Consider the following 15,823-nt stretch of genomic DNA (forward strand, 5'->3'; position numbering starts at 1 on the left):
CAGTTTTCACTGTCAACCCGAGTTGGAGCTAGTACCTCCCCATATATATGTATGGAATGGAGTTTGCTACTGAAAAGAAACTTTGTGTTCCCAACAAGCTAGGTGAAGGACGGCTTTCACACACACGTATCTCTCAGAACTGAGCAAGTGGAGAGACCTTCGTTCATCTAGCACCAAGGGAACGGGTTGCAGGAGACACTATTTCTCTGCTTTCTCAGTCTGTTTCCCAGTGCCGGTTTGAAGTTCCTGCAGTTTTCACTGTAAAACCGAGTTTGAGTTTGTACCTCCCCATATATATGTATGGAATGGAGTTTGCAACTGAAAAGAAACTTTGTGTTCCCAACAAGCTAAATGAAGGACGGCTTTCACACACACGTATCTCTCGGAACTGAGCAAGTGGAGAGACGTTCGTTCATCTAGCACCAAGGGAACGGGTTGCTGGAGACACTTTTTCTCTGCTTTCGCAGTCTGTTTCCTAGTGCCGGTTTGAAGTTCCTGCAGTTTTCATTGTAAAACCGAGTTTGAGCTTGTACCTCCCCATATATATGTATGGAATGGAGTTTGCAACTGAAAAGAAACTATGTGTTCCCAACAAGCTAAATGAAGTACGGCTTTCACACACACTTATCTCTCAGAAATGAGCAAGTGGAGAGACGTTCGTTCATCTAGCACCAAGGGAACGGGTGGCAGGAGACACTTTTTCTCTGCTTTCTCAGTCTGTTTCCTAGTGCCGGTTTGAAGTTCCTGCAGTTTTCACTGTCAAACCGAGTTGGAGCTAGTACCTCCCCATATATATGTATGGAATGGAGTTTGAAACTGAAAAGAAACTTTGTGTTCCCAACAAGCTAGGTGAAGGTAGGCTTTCACACACACTCATCTCTCAGAACTGAGCAAGTGGAGAGAAGTTCGTTCATCTAGCACCAAGGGAACGGGTTGCAGGAGAAACTTTTTCTCTGCTTTCTCAGTCTGTTTCCTAGTGCCGGTTTGAAGTTCCTGCAGTTTTCACTGTCAACCCGAGTTGGAGCTAGTACCTCCCCATATATATGTATGGAATGGAGTTTGCTACTGAAAAGAAACTTTGTGTTCCCAACAAGCTAGGTGAAGGACGGCTTTCACACACACATATTTCTCAGAACTGAGCAAGTGGAGAGACGTTCGTTCATCTAGCACCAAGGCAACGGTTGGCAGGAGAAACTATTTCTCTGCTTTCTCCGTCTGTTTCCTAGTGCCGATTTGAAGTTCCTGCAGTTTTCACTGTCAAACCGAGTTGGAGCTAGTACCTCCCCATATATATGTATGGAATGGAGTTTGCAACTGAAAAGGATCTTTGTGTTCCCAAGAAGCTAGGTGAAGTTCGGCTTTCACACACACATATCTCTCAGAACTGAGCAAGTGGAGAGACGTTCGTTCATCTAGCACCAAGGGAACGGGTTGCAGGAGTCACTTTTTGTCTGCTTTCTCAGTCTGTTTCCTTGTGCCGGTTTGATGTTCCTGCAGTTTTCACTGTAAAACCGAGTTTGAGCTTGTACCTCCCCATATATATGTATGGAATGGAGTTTGCAACTGAAAAGAAACTTTGTGTTCCCAACAAGCTAAATGAAGGACGGCTTTCACACACACGTATCCCTCGGAACTGAGCAAGTGGAGAGACGTTCTTTCATCTAGCACCAAGGGAACGGGTTGCTGGAGACACTTTTTCTCTGCTTTCGCAGTCTGTTTCCTAGTGCCGGTTTGAAGTTACTGCAGTTTTCACAGTCAAACGGGGTTGGAGCTAGTACCTCCCCATATATATGTATGGAATGGAGTTTGCAACTGAAAAGAAACTTTGTGTTCCCAACAAGCTAAATGAAGGACGGCTTTCACACACACTTATCTCTCAGAAATGAGCAAGTGGAGAGACGTTCGTTCATCTAGCACCAAGGCAACAGGTGGAAGGAGAAACTTTTTCTCTGCTTTCTCAGTCTGTTTCCTAGTGCCGGTTTGAAGTTCCTGCAATTTTCACTGTCAAACCGAGTTGGAGCTAGTACCTCCCCATATATATGTATGGAATGGAGTTTGCAACTGAAAAGAAACTTTCTGTTCCAACAAGCTAGGTGAAGGTCGGCTTTCACACACACTAATCTCTCAGAAATGAGCAAGTGGAGAGACGTTCGTTCATCTAGCACCAAGGGAACGGGTTCCAGGAGACACTATTTCTCTGCTTTCTCAGTCTGTTTCCTAGTGCCAGTTTGAAGTTCCTGCAGTTTTCACTGTCAAACCGAGTTGGAGCTAGTACCTCCCCATATATATGTATGGAATGGAGTTTGCAACTGAAAAGGAACTTTGTGTTCCCAACAAGCTACGTGAAGGACGGCTTTCACACACACTTATCTCTCAGAACTGAGCAAGTGGAGAGACGTTCGTTCATCTAGCACCAAGGGAACGGGTTGCAGGAGACACTTTTTCTCTGCTTTCTCCGTCTGTTTCCTAGTGCCGGTTTGAAGTTCCTGCAGTTTTCACTGTAAAACCGAGTTTCAGCTTGTACCTCCCCATATATATATATGGAATGGAGTTTGCAACTGAAAAGAAACTTTGTGTTCCCAACAAGCTAAATGAAGGACTGCTTTCACACACGTATCTCTCGGAACTGAGCAAGTGGAGAGATTTCGTTCATCTAGCACCAAGGGAACGGGTTGCTGGAGACACTTTTTCTCTGCTTTCGCAGTCTGTTTCCTAGTGCCGGTTTGAAGTTCCTGCAGTTTTCATTGTAAACCCGAGTTTGAGCTTGTACCTCCCCATATATATGTATGGAATGGAGTTTGCAACTGAAAAGAAACTTTGTGTTCCCATCAAGCTAAATGAAGGACGGCTTTCACAAACACTTATCTCTCAGAACTGAGGAAGTGGAGAGACGTTCGTTCATCTAGCACCAAGGGAACGGTTGGCAGGAGACACATTTTCTCTGCTTTCTCAGTCTGTTTCCTAGTGCCGATTTGAAGTTACTGCAGTTTTCACTGTCAAACGGTGTTGGAGCTAGTACCTCCCCATATATATGTATGGAGTGGAGTTTGCAACTGAAAAGAAACTTTGTGTTCCCAACAAGCTAGTTGAAGGACGGCTTTCACACACACTTATCTCTCAGAACTGAGCAAGTGGAGAGACGTTCGTTCATCTAGCACCAAGGGAACGGGTTGCAGGAGACACTTTTTCTCTGCTTTCTCAGTCTGTTTCCTAGTGCCGGTTTGAAGTTCCTGCAGTTTTCACTGTCAAACCGAGTTGGAGCTAGTACCTCCCCATATATATGTATGGAATGGAGTTTGCAACTGAAAAGAAACTTTGTGTTCCCAACAAGCTAGGTGAAGGTCGGCTTTCACACACACTTATCTCTCAGAACTGAGCAAGTGGAGAGACGTTCGTTCATCTATCACCAAAGGAACGGGTTCCAGGAGACACTTTTTCTCTGCTTTCTCAGTCTGTTTCCTAGTGCCGGTTTGAAGTTCCTGCAGTTTTCACTGTCAAACCGAGTTGGAGCTAGTACCTCCCCATATATATGTATGGAATGGAGTTTGCAACTGAAAAGGAACTTTGTGTTCCCAAGAAGCTAGGTGAAGGACGGCTTTCACACACACTTATCTCTCAGAACTGAGCAAGTGGAGAGACTTTCGTTCATCTAGCACCAAGGGAACGGGTTGCAGGAGACACTTTTTCTCTGCTTTCTCCGTCTGTTTCCTAGTTCCGGTTTGAAGTTCCTGCAGTTTTCACTGTAAACCGAGTTTGAGCTTGTACCTCCCCATATATATGTATGGAATGGAGTTTGCAACTGAAAAGAATCTTTGTGTTCCCAACAAGCTAAATGAAAGACGGCTTTCACACACGTATCTCTCGGAACTGAGCAAGTGGAGAGACGTTCGTTCATCTAGCACCAAGGGAACGGGTTGCTGGAGACACTTTTTCTCTGCTTTCGCAGTCTGTTTCCTAGTGCCGGTTTGAAGTTCCTGCAGTTTTCATTGTAAAACCGAGTTTGAGCTTGTACCTCCCCATATATATGTATGGAATGGAGTTTGCAACTGAAAAGAAACTTTGTGTTCCCAAAAAGTTAAATGAAGGACGGCTTTCACACACTCTTATCTCTCAGAAATGAGCAAGTGGAGAGACGTTCGTTCATCTAGCACCAAGGGAACGGGTGGCTGGAGACACTTTTTCTCTGCTTTCTCAGTCTGTTTCCTAGTGCCGGTTTGAAGTTACTGCAGTTTTCACTGTCAAACCGTGTTGGAGCTTGTACCTCCCCATTTATATGTATGGAACGGAGTTTGCAACTGAAAAGAAACTTTGTGTTCCCAACAAGCAAGGTGAAGGACGGCTTTCACACACACTTATCTCTCAGAACTGAGCAAGTGGAAAGACGTTCGTTCATCTAGCACCAAGGCAACGGGTGGCAGGAGAAACTTTTTCTCTGCTTTCTCAGTCTGTTTCCTAGTGCCGGTTTGAAGTTCCTGCAGTTTTCACTGTCAAACCGAGTTGGAGCTAGTACATCCCCATATATATTTATGGAATGGAGTTTGCAACTGAAAAGAAACTTTGTGTTCCCAACAAGCTAGGTGAAGGTCGGCTTTCACACACACTTATCTCTCAGAACTGAGCAAGTGGAGAGACGTTCGTTCATCTAGCACCAAGGGAACGGTTTGCAGGAGACACTTTTTCTCTGCGTTCTCCGTCTGTTTCCTAGTGCCGGTTTGAAGTTCCTGCAGTTTTCACTGTAAAACCGAGTTTGAGTTTGTACCTCCCCATATATATGTATGGAATGGAGTTTGCAACTGAAAAGAAACTTTGTGTTCCCAACAAGCTAAATGAAGGACGGCTTTCACACACACGTATCTCTCGGAACTGAGCAAGTGGAGAGACGTTCGTTCATCTAGCACCAAGGGAACGGGTTGCTGGAGACACTTTTTCTCTGCTTTCGCAGTCTGTTTCCTAGTGCCGGTTTGAAGTTCCTGCAGTTTTCATTGTAAAACCGAGTTTGAGCTTGTACCTCCCCATATATATGTATGGAATGGAGTTTGCAACTGAAAAGAAACTTTGTGTTCCCAACAAGCTAAATGAAGGACGGCTTTCACACACACTTATCTCTCAGAAATGAGCAAGTGGAGAGACGTTCGTTCATCTAGCACCAAGGGAACGGGTGGCAGGAGACACTTTTTCTCTGCTTTCTCAGTCTGTTTCCTAGTGCCGGTTTGTAGTTCCTGCAGTTTTCACTGTCAAACCGAGTTGGAGCTAGTACCTCCCCATATATATGTATGGAATGGGGTTTGCAACTGAAAAGAAACTTTGTGTTCCCAACAAGCTAGGTGAAGGACGGCTTTCACACACACTTATCTCTCAGAACTGAGCAAGTGGAGAGACGTTCGTTCATCTAGCACCAAGGCAACAGGTGGAAGGAGAAACATTTTCTCTGCTTTCTCAGTCTGTTTCCTAGTGCCGGTTTGAAGTTCCTGCAGTTTTCACTGTCAAACCGAGTTGGAGCTAGTACCTCCCCATATATATGTATGGAATGGAGTTTGCAACTGAAAAGAAACTTTGTGTTCCAACAAGCTAGGTGAAGGTCGGCTTTCACACACAATTATCTCTCAGAACTGAGCAAGTGGAGAGACGTTCGTTCATCTAGCACCAAGGGAACGGGTGGCTGGAGACACTTTTTCTCTGCTTTCTCAGTCTGTTTCCTAGTGCCGGTTTGAAGTTACTGCAGTTTTCACTGTCAAACCGTGTTGGAGCTAGTACCTCCCCATTTATATGTATGGAACGGAGTTTGCAACTGAAAAGAAACTTTGTGTTCCCAACAAACAAGGTGAAGGACGGCTTTCACACACACTTATCTCTCAGAACTGAGCAAGTGGAAAGACGTTCGTTCATCTAGCACCAAGGCAACGGGTGGCAGGAGAAACTTTTTCTCTGCTTTCTCAGTCTGTTTCCTAGTGCCGGTTTGAAGTTCCTGCAGTTTTCACTGTCAAACCGAGTTGGAGCTAGTACATCCCCATATATATTTATGGAATGGAGTTTGCAACTGAAAAGAAACTTTGTGTTCCCAACAAGCTAGGTGAAGGTCGGGTTTCACACACACTTATCTCTCAGAACTGAGCAAGTGGAGAGACGTTCGTTCATCTAGCACCAAGGGAACGGGTTGCAGGAGACACTTTTTCTCTGCTTTCTCAGTCTGTTTCCTAGTGCCGGTTTGAAGTTCCTGCAGTTTTCACTGTCAAACCGAGGTGGAGCTAGTACCTCCCCATATATATGTATGGAATGGAGTTTGCAACTGAAAAAGAACTTTGTGTTCCCAAGAAGCTAGGTGAAGGACGGCTTTCACACACAATTATCTCTCAGAGCTGAGCAAGTGGAGAGACGTTCGTTCATCTAGCACCAAGGGAACGGGTTGCAGGAGACAGTTTTTCTTTGCGTTCTCCGTCTGTTTCCTAATGCCGGTTTGAAATTCCTGCAGTTTTCACTGTAAAACCGAGTTTGAGTTTGTACCTCCCCATATATATGTATGGAATGGAGTTTGCAACTGAAAAGAAACTTTGTGTTCCCAACAAGCTAAATGAAGGACGGTTTTCACACACACGTATCTCTCGGAACTGAGCAAGTGGAGAGACGTTCGTTCATCTAGCACCAAGGGAACGGGTGGCAGGAGACACTTTTTCTCTGCTTTCTCAGTCTGTTTCCTAGTGCCGGTTTGTAGTTCCTGCAGTTTTCACTGTCAAACCGAGTTGGAGCTAGTACCTCCCCATATATATGTATGGAATGGAGTTTGCAACTGAAAAGAAACTTTGTGTTCCCAACAAGCTAGGTGAAGGACGGCTTTCACACACACTTATCTCTCAGAACTGAGCAAGTGGAGAGACGTTCGTTCATCTAGCACCAAGGCAACAGGTGGAAAGAGAAACATTTTCTCTGCTTTCTCAGTCTGTTTCCTAGTGCCGGTTTGAAGTTCCTGCAGTTTTCACTGTCAAACCGAGTTGGAGCTAGTACCTCCCCATATATATGTATGGAATGGAGTTTGCAACTGAAAAGAAACTTTGTGTTCCAACAAGCTAGGTGAAGGTCGGCTTTCACACACAATTATCTCTCAGAACTGAGCAAGTGGAGAGACGTTCGTTCATCTAGCACCAAGGGAACGGTTGGCAGGAGACACTTTTTCTCTGCTTTCTCAGTCTGTTTCCTAGTGCCGGTTTGAAGTTCCTGCAGTTTTCACTGTCAAACCGAGTTGGAGCTAGTACCTCCCCATATATATGTATGGAATGGAGTTTGCAACTGAAAAGAATCTTTGTGTTCCCAACAAGCTAAATGAAGGACGGCTTTCACACACGTATCTCTCGGAACTGAGCAAGTGGAGAGACGTTCGTTCATCTAGCAAAAAGGGAACGGGATGCTTGAGACACTTTTTCTCTGCTTTCGCAGTCTGTTTCCTAGTGCTGGTTTGAAGTTCCTGCAGTTTTCATTGTAAAACCGAGTTTGAGCTTGTACCTCCCCATATATATGTATGGAATGTAGTTTGCAACTGAAAAGAAACTTTGTGTTCCCAACAAGCTAAATGAAGGACGGCTTTCACAAACACTTATCTCTCAGAAATGAGCAAGTGGAGAGACGTTCGTTCATCTAGCACCAAGGGAACGGTTGGCAGGAGACACTTTTTCTCTGCTTTCTCAGTCTGTTTCCTAGTGCCGATTTGAAGTTACTGCAGTTTTCACTGTCAAACGGAGTTGGAGCTAGTACCTCCCCATATATATGTATGGAGTGGAGTTTGCAACTGAAAAGAAACTTTGTGTTCCCAACAAGCTAGTTGAAGTTCGGCTTACACACACACTTATCTCTCAGAACTGAGCAAGTGGAGAGACGTTCGTTCATCTAGCACCAAGGGAACGGGTTGCAGGAGACACATTTTCTCTGCATTCTCAGTCTGTTTCCTACTGCCGGTTTGAAGTTCCTGCAGTTTTCACTGTCAAACCGAGTTGGAGCTAGTACCTCCCCATATATATGTATGGAATGGAGTTTGCAACTGAAAAGAAACTTTGTGTTCCCAACAAGCTAGGTGAAGGTCGGCTTTCACACACACGTATCTCTCAGAACTGAGCAAGTGGAGAGACGTTCGTTCATCTAGCACCAAGAGAACGGGTTGCAGGAGACACTTTTTCTCTGCTTTCTCAGTCTGTTTCCTAGTGCCGGTTTGAAGTTCCTGCAGTTTTCACTGTCAAACCGAGTTGGAGCTAGTACCTCCCCATACATATGTATGGAATGGAGTTTGCAACTGAAAAGGAACTTTGTGTTCCCAAGAAGCAAGGTGAAGGTCGGCTTTCACACACACTTATCTCTCAGAACTGAGCAAGTGTAGAGAAGTTCGTTCATCTAGCACCAAGGGAACGGTTTGCAGGGGACAATTTTTCTCTGCTTTCTCACACTGTTACCTAGTGCCGGTTTGAAATTCCTGCAGTTTTCACTGTAAAACAGAGTTTGAGCTTGTACCTACCCATATATATGTATGGAATGGAGTTTGCAACTGAAAAGAAACTTTGTGTTCCCAACAAGCTAAATGAAGGACGGCTTTCACACACACGTATCTCTCGGAACTGAGCAAGTGGAGAGACGTTCGTTCATCTAGCACCAAGGGAACGGTTTGCTGGAGACACTTTTTCTCTGCTTTCGCAGTCTCTTTCCTAGTGCCGGTTTGAAATTCCTGCAGTTTTCATTGTAAAACCGAGTTTGAGCTTGTACCTCCCCATATATATGTATGGAATGGAGTTTGCAACTGAAAAGAAACTTTGTGTTCCCAACAAGCTAAATGAAGTACGGCTTACACACACACTTATCTCTCAGAAATGAGCAAGTGGAGAGACGTTCGTTCATCTAGCACCAAGGGAACGGTTTGCCGGAGACACTTTTTCTCTGCTTTCTCAGTCTGTTTCCTAGTGCCGGTTTGAATTTCCTGCAGTTTTCACTGTCAACGGAGTTGGAGCTTGTACCTCCCCATATATATGTATGGAATGGAGTTTGCAACTGAAAAGAAACTTTGTGTTCCCAACAAGCTAGGTGAAGGTCGGCTTTCACACACATATCTCTCAGAACTGAGCAAGTGGAGAGACGTTCGTTCATCTAGCACCAAGGGAACGGGTTGCAGGAGACACGTTTTCTCTGTTTCTCAATCTGTTACCTAGTGCCGGTTTGAAATTCTGGCAGTTTTCACTGTAAAACCGAGTTTGATCTTGTACCTCCCCATATATATGTATGGAATGGAGTTTGCAACTGAAAAGAAACTTTGTGTTCCCAACAAGCTAAATGAAGGACGGCTTTCACACACACGTATCTCTCGGAACTGAGCAAGTGGAGAGACGTTCGTTCATCTAGCACCAAGGGAACGGGTTGCTGGAGACACTTTCTCTCTGCTTTCGCAGTCTGTTTCCTAGTGCCGGTTTGAAGTTCCTGCAGTTTTCATTGTAAAACCGAGTTTGAGCTTGTACCTCCCCATATATATGAATGGAATGGAGTTTGCAACTGAAAAAAAACTTTGTGTTCCCAACAAGCTAAATGAAGTACGGCTTTCACACACACTTATCTCTCAGAAATGAGCAAGTGGAGAGACGTTCGTTCAACTACCACCAAGAGAACGGGTTGCAGGAGACACTTTTTCTCTGCTTTCTCAGTCTGTTTCCTAGTGCCGGTTTGAAGTTCCTGCAGTTTTCACTGTCAAACCGAGTTGGAGCTAGTACCTCCCCATATATATGTATGGAATGGAGTTTGCAACTGAAAAGGAACTTTGTGTTCCCAAGAAGCTAGGTGAAGGACGGCTTTCACACACACTTATCTCTCAGAACTGAGCAAGTGGAGAGACTTTCGTTCATCTAGCACCAAGGGAACGGGTTGCAGGAGACACTTTTTCTCTGCTTTCTCCGTCTGTTTCCTAGTGCCGGTTTGAAGTTCCTGCAGTTTTCACTGTAAAAGCGAGTTTGAGCTTGTACCTCCCCATACATATCTATGGAATGGAGTTTGCAACTGAAAAGAAACTTTGTGTTCCCAACAAGCTAAATGAAGGACGGCTTTCACACACGTATCTCTCGGAACTTAGCAAGTGGAGAGACGTTCGTTCATCTAGCACCAAGGGAACGGGATGCTGGAGACACTTTTTCTCTGCTTTCGCAGTCTGTTTCCTAGTGCCGGTTTGAAGTTCCTGCAGTTTTCATTGTAAAACCGAGTTTGAGCTTGTACCTCCCCGTATATATGTATGGAATGGAGTTTGCAACTGAAAAGAATCTTTGTGTTCCCAACAAGCTAAATGAAGGACGGCTTTCACACACACTTATCTCTCAGAACTGAGCAAGGGGAGAGACGTTCGTTCATCTAGCACCAAGGGAACGGTTTGCAGGGGACACTTTTTCCCTGCTTTCTCACACTGTTACCTAGTGCCGGTTTGAAATTCCTGCAGTTTTCACTGTAAAACCGAGTTTGAGCATGTACCTCCCCATATATATGTATGGAATGGAGTTTGCAACTGAAAAGAAACTTTGTGTTCACAACAAGCTAAATGAAGGACGGCTTTCACACACACGTTTCTCTCGGAAATGAGCAAGTGGAGAGACGTTCGTTCATCTAGCACCAAGGGAACGGTTTGCTGGAGAAACTTTTTCTCTGCTTTCGCAGTCTGTTTCCTAGTGCCGGTTTGAAGTTCCTGCAGTTTTCATTGTAAAACCGAGTTTGAGCTTGTACCTCCCCATATATATGTATGGAATGGAGTTTGCAACTGAAAAGAAACTTTGTGTTCCCAACAAGCTAAATGAAGTACGGCTTTCACACACACTTATCTCTCAGAAATGAGCAAGTGGAGAGACGTTCGTTCATCTAGCACCAAGGGAACGGTTTGCAGGAGACACTTTTTCTCTGCTTTCTCAGTCTGTTTCCTAGTGCCGGTTTGAATTTCCTGCAGTTTTCACTGTCAAACGGAGTTGGAGCTAGTACCTCCCCATATATATGTATGGAATGGAGTTTGCAACTGAAAAGAAACTTTTTGTTCCCAACAAGCTAGGTGAAGGTCGGCTTTCACACACTTATCTCTCAGAACTGAGCAAGTGGAGAGACGTTCGTTCATCTACCACCAAGGGAACGGGTGGCAGGAGACACTTTTTCTCTGCATTCTCAGTCTGTTTCCTAGTGCCGGTTTGAAGTTCCTGCAGTTTTCACTGTCAAACAGAGTTGGAGCTAGTACCTACCCATATATATGTATGGAATGGAGTTTGCAACTGAAAAGAAACTTTGTGTTCCCAACAAGCTAGTTGAAGGTCGGCTTTCACACACACGTATCTCTCAGAACTGAGCAAGTGCAGAGACGTTCGTTCATCTAGCACCAAGGGAACGGGTTGCAGGAGACACTTTTTCTCTGCTTTCTCAGTCTGTGTCCTAGTGCCGGTTTGAAGTTCCTGCAGTTTTCACTGTCAAACCGAGTTGGAGCTAGAACCTCCCCATATATATGTATGGAATGGAGTTTGCAACTGAAAAGGAACTTTGTGTTCCCACGAAGCTAGGTGAAGGTCGGCTTTCACACACACTTATCTCTCAGAACTGAGCAAGTGGAGAGACGTTCGTTCATCTAGCACCAAGGGAACGGGTTGCAGGAGACACTTTTTCTCTGTTTCTCAATCTGTTACCTAGTGCCGGTTTGAAATTCCGGCAGTTTTCACTGTAAAACCGAGTTTGAGCTTGTACCTCCCCATATATATGTATGGAATGGAGTTTGCAACTGAAAAGAAACTTTGTGTTCCCAAGAAGCTAGGTGAAGGACGGCTTTCACACACACTTATCTCTCAGAAATGAGCAAGTGGAGAGACGTTCGTTCAACTACCACCAAGAGAACGGGTTGCAGGAGACACTTTTTCTCTGCTTTCTCAGTCTGTTTCCTAGTGCCGGTTTGAAGTTCCTGCAGTTTTCACTGTCAAACCGAGTTGGAGCTAGTACCTCCCCATATATATGTATGGAATGGAGTTTGCAACTGAAAAGGAACTTTGTGTTCCCAAGAAGCTAGGTGAAGGACGGCTTTCACACACACTTATCTCTCAGAACTGAGCAAGTGGAGAGACTTTCGTTCATCTAGCACCAAGGGAACGGGTTGCAGGAGACACTTTTTCTCTGCTTTCTCCGTCTGTTTCCTAGTGCCGGTTTGAAGTTCCTGCAGTTTTCACTGTAAAAGCGAGTTTGAGCTTGTACCTCCCCATATATATGTATGGAATGGAGTTTGCAACTGAAAAGAAACTTTGTGTTCCCAACAAGCTAAATGAAGTACGGCTTTCACACACGTATCTCTCGGAACTTAGCAAGTGGAGAGACGTTCGTTCATCTAGCACCAAGGGAACGGGTTGCTGGAGACACTTTTTCTCTGCTTTCGCAGTCTGTTTCCTAGTGCCGGTTTGAAGTTCCTGCAGTTTTCATTGTAAAACCGAGTTTGAGCTTGTACCTCCCCATATATATGTATGGAATGGAGTTTGCAACTGAAAAGAATCTTTGTGTTCCCAACAAGCTAAATGAAGGACGGCTTTCACAAACACTTATCTCTCAGAAATGAGCAAGTGGAGAGACTATCGTTCATCTAGCACCAAGGGAACGGTTGGCAGGAGACTCTTTTTCTCTGCTTTCTCAGTCTGTTTCCCAGTGCCGATTTGAAGTTACTGCAGTTTTCACTGTCAAACGGAGTTGGAGCTAGAACCTCCCCATATATATATATGGAGTGGAGTTTGCATCTGAAAAGAAACTTTGTGTTCCCAACAAGCTAGTTGAATTTCGGCTTACACACACACTTATCTCTCAGAACAGAGCAAGTGGAGAGACGTTCGTTCATCTAGCACCAAGGGAACGGGTTGCAGGAGACACTTTTTCTCTGCTTTCTCAGTCTGTTTCCTAGTGCCGGTTTGAAGTTCCTGCAGTTTTCACTGTCAAACCGAGTTGGAGCTAGTACCTCCCCATATATATGTATGGAATGGAGTTTGCAACTGAAAAGAAACTTTGTGTTCCCAACAAGCTAGGTGAAGGTCGGCTTTCACACACACGTATCTCTCGGAAATGAGCAAGTGGAGAGACGTTCGTTCATCTAGCACCAAGGGAACGGTTTGCTGGAGACACTTTTTCTCTGCTTTCGCAGTCTGTTTCCTAGTGCCGGTTTGAAGTTCCTGCAGTTTTCATTGTAAAACCGAGTTTGAGCTTGTACCTCCCCATATATATGTATGGAATGGAGTTTGCAACTGAAAAGAAACTTTGTGTTCCCAACAAGCTAAATGAAGTACGGCTTTCACACACACTTATCTCTCAGAAATGAGCAAGTGGAGAGACGTTCGTTCATCTAGCACCAAGGGAACGGTTTGCAGGAGACACTTTTTCTCTGCTTTCTCAGTCTGTTTCCTAGTGCCGGTTTGAATATCCTGCAGTTATCACTGTCAAACCGAGTTGGAGCTAGTACCTCCCCATATATATGTATGGAATGGAGTTTGCAACTGAAAAGAAAATTTTTGTTCCCAACAAGCTAGGTGAAGGTCGGCTTTCACACACTTATCTCTCAGAACTGAGCAAGTGGAGAGACGTTCGTTCATCTACCACCAAGGGAACGGGTGGCAGGAGACACTTTTTCTCTGCTTTCTCAGTCTGTTTCCTAGTGCCGGTTTGAAGTTCCTGCAGTTTTCACTGTCAAACAGAGTTGGAGCTAGTACCTACCCATATATATGTATGGAATGGAGTTTGCAACTGAAAAGAAACTTTGTGTTCCCAACAAGCTAGGTGAAGGTCGGCTTTCACACACACGTATCTCTCAGAACTGAGCAAGTGGAGAGACGTTCGTTCATCTAGCACCAAGGGAACTGGTTGCAGGAGACACTTTTTCTCTGCTTTCTCAGTCTGTTTCCTAGTGCCGGTTTGAAGTTCCTGCAGTTTTCACTGTCAAAACGAGTTGGAGCTAGTACCTCCCCATATATATGTATGGAATGGAGTTTTCAACTGAAAAGGAACTTTGTGTTCCCACGAAGCTAGGTGAAGGTCGGCTTTCACACACACTTATCTCTCAGAACTGAGCAACTGGAGAGACGTTCGTTCATCTAGCACCAAGGGAACGGGTTGCAGGAGACACTTTTTCTCTGTTTCTCAATCTGTTACCTAGTGCCGGTTTGAAATTCCGGCAGTTTTCACTGTAAAACCGAGTTTGAGCTTGTACCTCCCCATATATATGTATGGAATGGAGTTTGCAACTGAAAAGAAACTTTGTGTTCCCAACAAGCTAAATGAAGGACGGCTTTCACACACACGTATCTCTCGGAACTGAGCAAGTGCAGAGACGTTCGTTCATCTAGCACCAAGGGTACGGGTTGCTGGAGACACTTTCTCTCTGCTTTCGCAGTCTGTTTCCTAGTGCCGGTTTGAAGTTCCTGCAGTTTTCATTTTAAAACCGAGTTTGAGCTTGTACCTCCCCATATATATGAATGGAATGGAGTTTGCAACTGAAAAGAAACTTTGTGTTCCCAACAAGCTAAATGAAGTACCGCTTTCACACACACTTATCTCTCAGAAATGAGCAAGTGGAGAGACGTTCGTTCAACTACCACCAAGAGAACGGGTTGCAGGAGACACTTTTTCTCTGCTTTCTCAGTCTGTTTCCTAGTGCCGGTTTGAAGTTCCTGCAGTTTTCACTGTCAAACGGAGTTGGAGCTAGTACCTCCCCATATATATGTATGGAATGTAATTTGCAACTGAAAAGAAACTTTGTGTTCCCAACAAGCTAGGTGAAGGTCGGCTTTCACACACACTTATCTCTCAGACCTGAGCAAGTGGAGAGACGTTCGTTCATCTAGCACCAAGGGAACGGGTTGCAGGAGAAACTTTTTCTCTGCTTTCTCAGTCTGTTTCCTAGTGCCGGTTTGAAGTTCCTGCAGTTTTCACTGTCAACCCGAGTTGGAGCTAGTACCTCCCCATATATATGTATGGAATGGAGTTTGCAACTGAAAAGAAACTTTGTGTTCCCAACAAGCTAGGTGAAGGACGGCTTTCACACACACGTATCTCTCAGAGCTGAGCAAGTGGAGAGACCTTCGTTCATCTAGCACCAAGGGAACGGGTTGCAGGAGACACTTTTTCTCTGCTTTCTCAGTCTGTTTCCTAGTGCCGGTTTGAAGTTCCTGCAGTTTTCACTGTAAAACCGAGTTGGAGCTAGTACCTCCCCATATATACGTATGGAATGGAGTTTGCAACAGAAAAGAAACTTTGTGTTCCCAACAACCTAGGTGAAGGACGGCTTTCACACACACTTATCTCTTGGAACTGAGCAATTGGAGAGACGTTCGTTCATCTAGCACCAAGGGAACGAGTTGCAGGAGACACTTTTTCTCTGCTTTCGCAGTCTGTTTCCTAGGGCCGGTTTGACGATCCTGCAGTTTTCAATGTAAAACCGAGTTTGAGCTTGTACCTCCCCATATATATGTATGGAATGGAGTTTGCAACTGAAAAGAAACTTTGTGTTCCCAACAAGCTAAATGAAGGACGGCTTTCACACACACTTATCTCTCAGAAATGAGCAAGTGGAGAGACGTTCGTTCATCTAGCACCAAGGGAACGGGTTGCAGGAGACGCTTTTTCTCTGCTTTCTCAGTGTGTTTCCTAGTGCCGTTTTGAAGTTCCTGCAGCTTTCACTGTCAAACAGAGTTGGAGCTAGTACCTACCCATATATATGTATGGAATGGAGTTTGCAACTGAAAAGAAACTTTGTGTTCCCAACAAGCTAGGTGAAGGTCGGCTTTCACACACACGTATCTCTCAGAACTGAGCAAGTGGAGAGACGTTC

The sequence above is a fragment of the Camelus bactrianus genome, unplaced genomic scaffold (assembly GCF_048773025.1).
Source record: "Camelus bactrianus isolate YW-2024 breed Bactrian camel unplaced genomic scaffold, ASM4877302v1 HiC_scaffold_33, whole genome shotgun sequence".
NCBI classification, from domain to species: Eukaryota; Metazoa; Chordata; class Mammalia; order Artiodactyla; family Camelidae; genus Camelus; species Camelus bactrianus.